This window comes from Capra hircus, chromosome 10 (genome assembly GCF_001704415.2).
Source record: "Capra hircus breed San Clemente chromosome 10, ASM170441v1, whole genome shotgun sequence".
Taxonomy (NCBI): Eukaryota; Metazoa; Chordata; class Mammalia; order Artiodactyla; family Bovidae; genus Capra; species Capra hircus.
The window spans coordinates 85,686,643-85,698,519 of NC_030817.1; the positions used below are offsets into that span (position 1 = coordinate 85,686,643).

An 11,877-nucleotide genomic window follows, 5' to 3' on the forward strand; every position below is an offset into this window, starting at 1 on the left:
TTGTCATTTTTTTTTTTTTTTCAGAAATTCTAATGGGTACGTATAGGGGTAGCTTATGGTGGGCTTCCCTGATAGCTCAGTTGGTAAAGAATCTGCCTGCAATGCAGTGATTTGATTCCTGGGTCAGGAAGATCCCCTGGAGAAGGGATAGGCTAGCCACTCCACTATTCTGGCCTGGAGAATTCCATGAACTATATAGTCCACGGGGTCCCAAAGAGTCGGACACAACTGAGCAACTCTCACTTCACTATGGTGGATTTAATTTGCATTTCCCTTATGGTTAATGATATTCTATGTGTCTATCTGCCGTCACTACATCCTCTTTGGTGAAATGTCACTTCATGCACTTTGTCTGTTTTCTCACTAGATACTTTCTTATTTCCTTTTCTTTTTTCCTGTTGAATTTTGAGAGCTCTTTATGCATACTAGTTACTAGCTTTCTGTCATATATGCGGACTTTGGTAGAGCACAAGTTTTTCATTTTGATGAAGGTCAATTAATCCTTTTATAGATGATGCCTTTGGTGTCAAGACTAAGAACTCTGGGTTTAGCCTTATGTCTGGAAAATTTTCTTCAATGTTTCTATCTAAAAGTTTTATAGTTTTACATTTTACTTTTAAGTCCATGATCCATTTTGAATTAATTTTTATATAAGCTATCAGGCTAAGGTTGAGAGTTTGTCTTTAACCTATGAATGTCCAGTTGCTCAAGCACCATATTTTGAGAAGTCTATCTTTCCTCCATTGAATTGCTTCGTAAAAAATCATTTAGGTGTATATGTGACGATCTATCTATTTCTGGATATGCTATCCTGTTGATTTAATGTTTATGCCTCTTTCAATAGCACACAGGCTCGATTAATGTAGCTATTTAATAAATCTTGAAATTAAGTAGATTAATTCTTCCAATTTTTTCCTTTTTTTTTGGCCATGCTGTGAGTAATGTGGGATCTTAGTTCCCTGACCAGGGATTGAACTCATGCCCCCTGCACTGGAAGTGTGGAGTCATAACCACTGGACTGCCAGGGCAGTCCCCCTCCCACTTTTTTCTCATTTAAAATTGTTTTAATTATTGTAGCTTTCTGGCCTTTTCATAGAAATTATATAAAAACCTTGCCAATGTCTACAAAAAAAAAATCTTTGTGGGGTTTTGATAGAAACTGCATTAAACTTAGATATTAGTTTAAAAATGAGTGGCATCCTTACCATGCTGAACTTTCCAATCCATTCACACAATCTGTTTCTCCATTTATTTAAATTTTTTTTCTTTCACTAGGGTTTTGAGTTTCAGCATACAAGTCTTCTCATATTTTGTTAGGTTTGCACTTAAGTATCTCATTTTTTGAACAATTTAAAATGGCATTTTAATTTCAGTATTCACATGGTCGTTGCTAGAATGAAAAACGAAGGTGCTAGTTGCTCAGTTCTGTCTGACTCTTTGCCACTCTATGGACTGTAGCCTCCCAGGCTCCTCTTTCCATGGAATTCTCCAGGCAAGAATACTGCAGTGGGTAGCCATTCTCTTCTCCAGGGGATCTTCCCAACCCAGGGATCAAACCCACATCTCCTGCATAGCAGGCCGATTCTTTACCTTCCGAGCCGCCAGGGAAGCCCATATAGAGGTATAATTGATTTTACTGTGTGGAGCTTGTATACTATAACACTGATGAACTTCCTTCTTAATTTTAGGTGGGTTTTTTGGGGTAGATCCCCTGGGGTTTTAGGCAGACGATCATGCCATTTGCTAACAGTGCTGTTTTTGTTTCTTTCTTCCAATCATTATGCCTTTAATTTTCTTTTCCTGCCTTCATACTCTCACTAGAACTTCTGCATTATGTTGACTAAGCGTGATGAAAGTGGAAATACTTGCTGTGTTCCTGAAATCTGGGAGAAAGCATTCAGTCTTTCTCCAGTAAGTAAAATGTTAACTGTAGATTTTCTGTATCGAGTTCAAGTTCCCTTCTCTTCCTTTTTTTTCTAGGAGTCTTTATCAAGAATGGATGTTGAATTCTGTCAAATGCTTTTCCTGGAATAATTGATAGGACTGAGTGAGTGATTTTTCTCCTTTAGACTTTAAAGTGGATTATAGTAACTGATTTTCAAATGTTGAATTAACCTTGCATCCTGGGAATAATATTCATTGTGCTGTAGTATATGATTCTTTTTATATAGTGCTGAATTCTATTTGCTAATATTTTGTTAAGGATTTTTACATGTATATTCATGATAAGAACTGATTTGTAGTTTTCTTTTTTTGTACTATTTTTATTTGGTTTCAGTATCAGGGAAATACTAGTTTAATATGTTATGAAAATTCTTTTCCTACTCTCTGGAAGAGATTGTGTAGAATTGGTGTCAATTCTTTAAATGTTTCATAGGCTTTTCCAGTGAAACCATCTGGATCTGATGCTTTCATTTGAGAAGAGTTTTTAAGTTATGAGTTCAGTTTCCTTAGTAGTTATAGGATCAGCTACTCAAGTTATCTGTTTCATCTTAAGTTGTGACAGTTTGTGTTTTGGGGGGAATTGGTCTTTTTCATCTAAGTTGTCAAATGTGTATAGAGTTGTTCTTAGTACTTCCTTATTTTCCTTTTGATCTCTGCAGGATCTGTATGAAAATTCAATTTCATTCAATTTCATGAAACCTCAATTTCACCACTCCTGACATTGATAATTCAAGGCTTCTCTCATTTTTTCTTTGTCTTCCTAGTTTTGTAATTTTATTGATTTTTTTCAAAGAATCAGCTCTTTGTTTCATTGATTTTTTCTATTGTTTTTGTTTTCAATTCTATTGATTTCTCTTCTTATCCTCATTATTTCCTTTCTTATTCCATTATGTTAAAAAAAAAAGTCTTTATGATATCAATCTTAAATTCACTGAGGCTTGTTTTATGGCCCAGGATACAGTCTATCATCATATACCAAGCTAAATGTATACCAAGATGTACGTATACCAAGATATATTCTATCAGGGTGTGAAAAGAATGTGTAATTCCGCTGTTATTGGGTGGAATGTTCTAAAAATGTCAATGAGATCCTGTTGGTTGTTGTTTTCTTCTATATCCTTGCTGATTTTCTGTCTAATTCTATCACTTGTTGAAAAAGGAATATTGACGTCTTCAGCCCTAAGTGTGGATTTGTTTATTTCGCCTCTCAGGCCTGGTACTTGTTACTACATATATTTTGCAGCTTTGTTGTTGGTGTATATATGTTTAGGACTGCTGTGCTTTCCTGGTAGATATGTCCTGTTATTACCGTGTAATGTCCCTCTTTGTCCCTGGTAAAATCATTTGCTCTGAAGTTTGCTTTGATATTAATATAGCCACTCTTGCTTTCTTTTGATTGCTATTTGCATGGGAGTTATATTTCCTAAAGAGCCTCTTTAAAATGGGAAATAGATGATGAGAATTATAGTTAAATACTTTTAAAATATAGACTAAACTTTTAGCTATACATAAAGAGAAGAATCCAAAAGTGCAAAGACCAAGCAGCATTGCTGAACTCACTTATTTTACTCCCAGTGTGCTCTCTTATGGGTGAACAAATTAATAAAAGAGTAATGTATTCTAGTAACTTTGATATGCCTAATTCAAAGATGGCTTATACCAATCCCCCTAGAACCTATGCCAAAGAACAGAACTGTAATCAGAGGTCTTCTCCTAATTTGTATTTTCTGGGGACAATTCCTCCAACCTCTAGAATTTTGCTGGATTCCCCCAGGCCTCACATTCACAAAAGATCGTAGATATAGGATTTTGATATTTTTCCAAATGAAATCATATGTATGACCACAGAGGCATGCCAACAAGACTGAAAGAGGTTCATCCAAGAACTTTAAACTTGTGACCCATTAATGGACCCACACTGTTGATTGTGTCCTGTGAATTAACATTTTTACAAATTTTTACAAATTATCTTCTAATTAGCACAAGTACAGTAAATTTTGTTATATCTTTTTTTTTGTATTAAAGTTGCCAGTTTTAAAAATGTAGATATTTAAAATATGGTTTGATTTTCTTGGCCCCATTCAGATATTTATTCATTTTTAACTTACTAGGAATCTAAAAAAAAAAAAAAGACACTAACAGAGTTCTCTTTTGATGGTTCAGTGAGCCCTGAGTCCTCTGAGTATCAGGTTCAGTTCAGTCACTCAGTCGTGTCCAACTCTGCGACCCCATGAATCACAGCACTCCAGGCCTCCCTGGAGTTTACTCAAACTCATGTCCATCAAGTCGGTGATGCCATCCAGCCATCTCATCCTCTGTCATCCCCTTCTCCTCCTGCCCCCAATCCCTCTCAGCATCAGTACCTGGTTCAGTTCAGTTCAGTCGCTCAGTCGTGTCCGACTCTTTGCGACCCCATGAATCACAGCACTCCAGGCCTCCCTGTCCATCACCAACTCCCGGAGTTCACTCAGACTCACGTCCATCGAGTCCGTGATACCATCCAGCCATCTCATCCTCTGTCGTCCCCTTTTCCTCCTGCCCCCAATCCCTCCCAGCATCAGAGTCTTTTCCAATGAGTCAACCCTGATCTAGGATGACTGGATTCGTATTAGCTGATAATTTATGCTTTTACCTAGAAAAAAACAGAACTCAAGTATTTTCCACCTGTGTTAGAACAACACTCTGAAGGAATCAACACTAGAAGGGTTGCTTTCTATCCATGAAACATATGGGGGGATGCTGATCTACCAACTCAAATAAACCATTTAATATAACCAAAATGTGTATCTTGTCCTTTATGTATGTAATATCAGGCAAGCTTCCCAAAGTAAATACAAATACAAAGTAGCCATTTTATCACCTTTTCTGAAAAGTCAAAATCTTTCTCAAAAATCTGCTTAAAAACTGATGCCACAACTGTGTAATATAAATGCAAGCCAAAGACTAAGCCCCAGTCCTTTAAGATAGGATTTGTTGGTGAATTTAGATACTAAAAATATTCCAATCCTCCAAATCATGGAGGCTATAAGAAAACGTCAGGAAAGTTAATGGCCTAGCTAACTTGAACACTAGCATGGGTTAAAAGACTTTTAAAAATCAACCATCACACAATGGATGTTCATGCCATCCCACCGTTCAGTCACTGGAGGTGGCAGGCTGAGGCCACACTGGTCAAAGAGAGAGGTGGGATTATGTCGGATTATATGTCACCATCCTCATATTGAGCTTCCCTGATAGCTCAGTTGGTAAAGAATCCTCCTGCCATGCAGGAGATCCAGTTCGATTCCTAGGTTGGCAAGATCTGCTGGAGAAGGGATAGGCTACCCACTCCAGTGTTCTTGGGCTTCCCTTGTGGCTCAGCTGGTAAAGAATCTGCCCGAAATGTGGGAGACCTGGGTTTGATCCCTGGGTTGGGAAGATCCCCTGGAGAAGGGAAAGGCTATCCACTCCAGTATCCTGGCCTGGAGAATTCCACGGACTTTATAGTCCAAGGGGTCACAAAGAGTCGGACATGACTGAGTGACTTTCACTTTCTTATCCTCAGACAAGTGTGATCTGACAGAGCCATATATAGGTATTATGGTGGGATTCAAGCTTTGAAATCATGGTATATATAATCAGAATTAACATAGATTTTTGTCTGTTATCCATTGCTACTTTAATAACAATAAAAGCAGTCCTTCTGAGGCTTAAAAGATAAGTATTAAAAGAGCAAATAGGTACAGAAATCTCATTAACTGATTACTTAGGATCATTTCTTTCAAACCACTGATACATTAATTTGGAGCAAAGTTTAAACTGTTGTTTTGTTATGGTTTAAATAGGTAATACACTCACATGGGTCAAAAATCAAACAAAGAAGTGTGCAATAAAATACAATATTTAGAAACAAACCTACCTAAGGAGGCAAAAGACTTGTACTCCAAAAGACCCCAAATAGCCAAAACAATTCTGAGAAAGAATGGAGCTACAGTAATTATGCTCCCTCACTTCAGACTATGATATAAAGCTACACTCATCAAAACAGTATGGTAACTGGCACAAAAACAGACATATAGATCAGTGGGACAGGATAGAAAGCCCAGAAATAAACCCAAATGCCTGTGGTCAGTTAATCTATGACAAGCGAGGCAAGAATATATAATGGAGAAAAGACAGTCTCTTCAATAAATTGTGCCGGGGAGACTGGGTAGCTACACATAAGATAATGAAATTAGGATATGCTTTAACACTTTATACAAAAATAAACTCAAAATGTATTAAATATATAAATATAAGATGGGATACCATAAAACTCCTAGAGGAAAACATAAGCAGAACACTCTTTGACATAAATCACAGCCATAGTTTTTCAACTCTACCTCCTGGAGTAATGAAAAGGAAAAGCAAACCAATGGGACCTAATTAAACTTAAATGCTTTTGCAGAGCAAAAGAAACTGCCAGTACAATAAAAGACAACCAAAACAACGGGAGAAAATATTTGCAAATGATGCAACTGACAGGGATTAATTTCCAAAGTAACCAAACAACTCATGAAGCTCAATGTCAAACAACCAAAAACAACCAAACAGTCAGATCAAAATATGGGCAGAAGACCTAAATAGACATGTCTCCAAAGAAGACATACAGATGGCCAACAAGCATGTGAAAAGATGCTCAATATTGCTATTTATTAGAGAAGTGAAAATCAAAAGTACAGTGAGGTATCACCTCATATTAGGCAGAATAGCCATCATCAAAATGTTCACAAACACTCTTTCTCTTCAGAAGGCCACTGAAGATCCTGGTGTTGCCATGGGCCGCCACCCCACCCTGTATTACTGGTACTATAAGAACAAGCCATACCTCAAGTCCCACTTCTGCCGAGGTGTCCCTGATGCTAAGATTTGCATCTTTGACCGGAGGCCAAAGAAGGCAAAGTGAATGAGTTCCCACTCTGTGGCCACATGGTATCAGATGAGTATGAGCAGCTCTCCTCTGATGCTCTGGAGGCTGCCCATATTTGCGCCAGCAAGTACATGGGAAAAAGTTATGGCAAAGATAATTTTCACATCCAAGTGTAGCTCCACCCTTTCCTCACCTGCATCAACAAGATGCTGTCCTGTGCTAGAGCTCGTAGGCTCCAGACAGGTATGTGCTGTGACTTTGGGAAGCCCCAGGGCCCACACCAGCCAAGTCATAATGTCCATCCACAACAACCTGTAGAATAAGGAGCATGTGATTGAGGCCCTCCACAGGGCCAAGTTCAAGTTCCTTGGCCACCAGAAGCCCACATCTCCAAGAAGTGGGGATTTACTAAGTTTAATGTGGATGAATCTGAAACCATGGTGGTAGAAAAGCTCATCCCAGAGGGCGGTGGGGTTGAATACAAGCCCCTGGACAAATGGTGGGCCCTGCATTCATGAGAGGCTTGGCAATGTCCCCTCCTTACTCACACCCACCAGTGAATCCTACTTCCTTACCAAGAAAAAAAAAATACACAAATGCTGGAGAGTGAAGTGAAAGTCACTCAGTTGTGCCCGACTCTTTGCAACCCCATGGACTGTCCACAGAATTCTCCAGGCCAGAATACTGGAGTGAGTAGCCTTTCCTTTCTCCAGGGTAGCTTCCCAACCCAGGGATCAAACCCAGGTCTCCCACACTACCAGTGGATTCTCTACCAGCTGAGCTATCAGGGAAGCCCTGTAAATGCTGGAGAGGGTGTGGGGAAAAGGAAACCCTCCTATACTATTTGTGCGAATGTAAATTGGTACAGTCTGTATGGAAAACAGTGTGAAGCTTTCTTTAAAAACTAAAAATTGAGCTACCAAATGATCCAGCAATCCCACTTCTGGGCATATATCTGGAAAATACAGAAACTCTAATTTGAAAGCACATTCGCATATATAAAATAGATAACTAACAAGGACCTGCTGTATAACACAGAAAACTCTACTTAATATTCTGTAACGACCTGTAAGGGAAAAGAATCTTAGAAAGAATGGATATAATGTATAACTGATTCACTTTGCTGTACACCTAAAACTAACACAATATTGTAAATCAACTAGACTCCAATCAAATCTTTTAAAAAACAAAACAAAACAAAAAAACCAGACCACCCCAATGTTCACAGCAGCACTATTTACAATAGCCAAGACATGTAAGCAACCTAAATGTCCATCAACAGATAAATGGATAAAGAAGTTGTGGTACAATGAGATATTACTCAGCCGTAAAAAATGAAATAATACCATTTGCAGCAACATGGATCAATCTGGAGATTACCATCCTAAGTGAAGTCAGAAGAGAAAGAGAAATATAAAATTTCATTTATATGAGTAATCTAAAAAAAGAATACAAGTAAACTCACTGATAATACAGAAATAGACTCACAGACATAGAAAAGAAATTTATAGTTACCAAAGGCTAACAAGGGGAAGGGATAAATTGGGAGTTTGGAATTAAAAGATACATACTACTATATACACAATAATGGACAACTAGGTTCTGTATAGCACAAGCAACTGTATTCAATATTTTGTAAGAGCCTATAATGGAAAAGAATCCGAAAAAGAATGTATGTGCATATATATATGGAATTGCCGCGCCCTCCTCCAGGGGAGCTTCCTGACCCAGGGATTGAACCTCTGTCTCTTACGTCTTCTGCATTGGCAGGTGGGTTCTTTACCACTAGCGCCGCCTGGGAAGCCCTATGTTTACACACATATATACATATATACACGCACACACATGTATACGTGAATTACTTTTCTGTACACCTGAAGCTAACGCAATATTGGAAAGCAACTACACGTCAATTAAATGAAATTTAAAAATAAAAAAGCCATGCAGTAAAAGCTTTCATTCCCATTGCATTCTCCAATCACTCAGTTCCTATGTGTTACCCTACCGATACACTTGTACTTTTTAAATTAGTTCTAAGATGCCATTTTGTAAATATGGATGTATTATAACTTCCCTCCCTTTTTACACAAAAGGTATCATTAAACACATGATCTCTAAAGCCAGACTGCCCATGCTCAGACCCCAGTTCTTCCACAAATCAGCTGTGTCTTTAAGCAAGTTTCATAACCTCCCAGTGTCTCAGTTTCCTCAATTGTATAATGAGGGTGACAGTGGCAGCTGTCTCCTACGGTTATCTGAGGATTAGATGAATGAATATATGTACAAAGCACTTCGGACAGGGCCTGGTGCACAGTGAGCCATCCACATGTGATGGGTGCTGCTGGCACCAGGGAAGTTGCAGGATCAGAAGTCTAAGTGCACAGGCTCTGGAGTGAGACTGCCTGAGGTCAAATCTTAACTTCCTTACATGTGAAATGCAAAAAATAATACTACTTACCCTCACAGGGTTGTTGTAAGATTGAAATGGACAGAGCCTCGCACTGGGTAAGCACGGCTGTATTTCATCGAATCCAAAATGCCATGTACTCTAAGACACGTCATTATTTTATGGACTAGGAAAGGAAAAAAACATTCCAATTAAATTATGACACACCTTTGACTATAACACATCCTCATTTCAAGTGAGTCACAAAGTGAAAAAATGCACGTCTTAGAATTGATGAAATATGGGATACAAGTGTTAGCTATTACACTCTTATTTTCACTTAAAAATACATCTTGGATATCACTCTGTATCGGTACAAAGAGAGCCTCTTCTTTTTTTTTTTTAAGTGGCTATATAGTAATCCATTGTGTGGTTGAGCCATAAATTATTTAACCGATCTCCTATTAGTTTCCAGTCTATTGCTGTTACAAACAATACCACAATGAATAACCTTGCAGACATGTCATTTTGCAAGCCTGCTAGTCTATCTGTAGGATAAATTCCCAAATTGGCATTGCTGGGTCAAAGAGTACACGTATTTGCAATGTTGGCAGGTATTCTAAGCTCCAGTGTAAATGGCCAGGTTACTTCCAGCTAAGGAATCATGGATTGAGGCCATTTGAAAATGATCAACCTCATGGAACAGGACAGTAGGATGACAAGAGTCTCATCACACAGGAATGGGAGAAAGGAAATTTTTGTATGCTGCTGGTGGCCACCTAAATGGGTCAGACTTTTTGAAAGACATTTTGGCTCTGTCTTTTAAATTCTCATTCTGGAAAACTATCTCACTGAAATTCTAGCACAAGTTGCAAAAACGTATGTAATAAATGCAAGAATGTGTGACGTGGAGAAACAGGGCAAAATGCTTACTCTATAAACTCATCAAAATCTCACAGGGCTAATTCTTCCCATTCTACAGACACGGACACTTGAGATGGAGGAGAAGGCTGCAGAGAGAGGACAGTACTCAGGCAGCCTGCTCCAAGTCTGTGCTCTTAGCGTTATGCAAGTAGACTCTTTGAAATAATTAAGAGAAAAAAAAAGACCCCTGAAAGTCCCAGAGTGAATTAGTTAATATTATTATGGTGGTGGTGGGGAATAAATTAAGAATTTTGGATTAACATTTATATATTACTACACATATAATAGGTAACCAACAAAGACTTACTGTTTAACACAGAGAACTATACTCAATATTTTGTAATAACCTACAAGTGGAAAGAATCTGAAAAAGAATATATAACTGGATTCCCTTTGCTGTACACCTGAAACTAATATAACATTGTAAATCAATTATACTTTAATAATATATATATTATAAATTTATACTTTAGGAAACTGTATAACCATGATAAAGAATGAAGTAAACCTTTATACAGCAACCTTAACTCATGTCTACAAGGTACTGCCTTAAAAAAATTAACACAGTCTGAGTACACTCCAATAGATGCCGATAGTCATGTATCAATCTGACAGGTAGATAATAAAAGGTCTAGATCAGGATCTGGTGCTCGATGATCTGAGGTGGAGTTGATGTAATAACAGAAATAAAGTGCACATAAATGTAACGTGCTTGAATCATCCTGAAACCACCCTGTCACCCCATTTTGTCTTCCATAGAACTGGTCCCTGGTGCCAAAAACATTGGGGACTGTTGGTCTAAAAGGATAATTCAACAATTACGGATATTTTCTCCAAATCCCCCTGATTATGAGCGAGTGGTAGAGATTTCACTTTGTATACTTCCAAATTATTTGAATATTTTTACCGACCCTCTTGTTACTAAAAGGTCATTTAACTCCAGACAAAATTGTTCTTCATCCCTGCACCAATGTCATCAGAATCACCAAGAAATGTTAGGGTATAAAAGGCCACTATGGACCCTGTGAGTTAAAAAGAAAAAAGAACCCAAATTTAGGGAAATATAACACTGACCTGTGCAATGTAAGAGAGTCAGGCTCGATCCTTGGGTCAGGAAGTCATGACTTAGTGACTGAACAAGGACAATTACTTGGGAAATGATTCAGCACAATCACCTACTAAAGTCACTTATCAAATACTGTGCCGTCGTGTGCTGTGCTCGGGCGCCCAGTTGTGTCTGACTGCAACCCCATGGACTATAGTCCACCAGACTTCTCTCTCCATGGGATTTTTTCCAGGCAAGAATACTGGAGTGGGTTGCCATTTCCTCCTCCAGGGGATCTCGGACCCAAGGATTGAACTGCATCTCTTGTGTCTCCTGCATTGCCAGGCAGAGTCTTTACCACTGAGCTCACCGGGGAAGCCCTTATCAAATACTAATATCAAATATTAGTATCAAATGCTAATAGTCTTTAAATAACTAAAAGACCGTTCAATTTCCTTTAGCATTTTTTGTATTGTTTCCTCCATTTTTTAAGTTCTTTTGACTCCCTAGAATCTTCCTGAGCTCACTTGAATTTCTCTCTCAGATACCAATTAAAGTAAAATTTAAGATCTCTTACAGCAGGATGTACAAGGGACCAGGGGTGGGAGGTGGGATGTCTGTGAATGATCCTAAAGGGATTTCCCTTTTTGAAAGGTCCAGTCTAGGCTGAGATGGTGAAGTCAGTCTGGG

At 38.3% G+C, this 11,877-nt stretch overlaps 1 pseudogene; it reads left to right on the forward strand.

The window, feature by feature from the left end:
- Positions 6,740-7,350, forward strand: LOC102171340 (annotated as a pseudogene).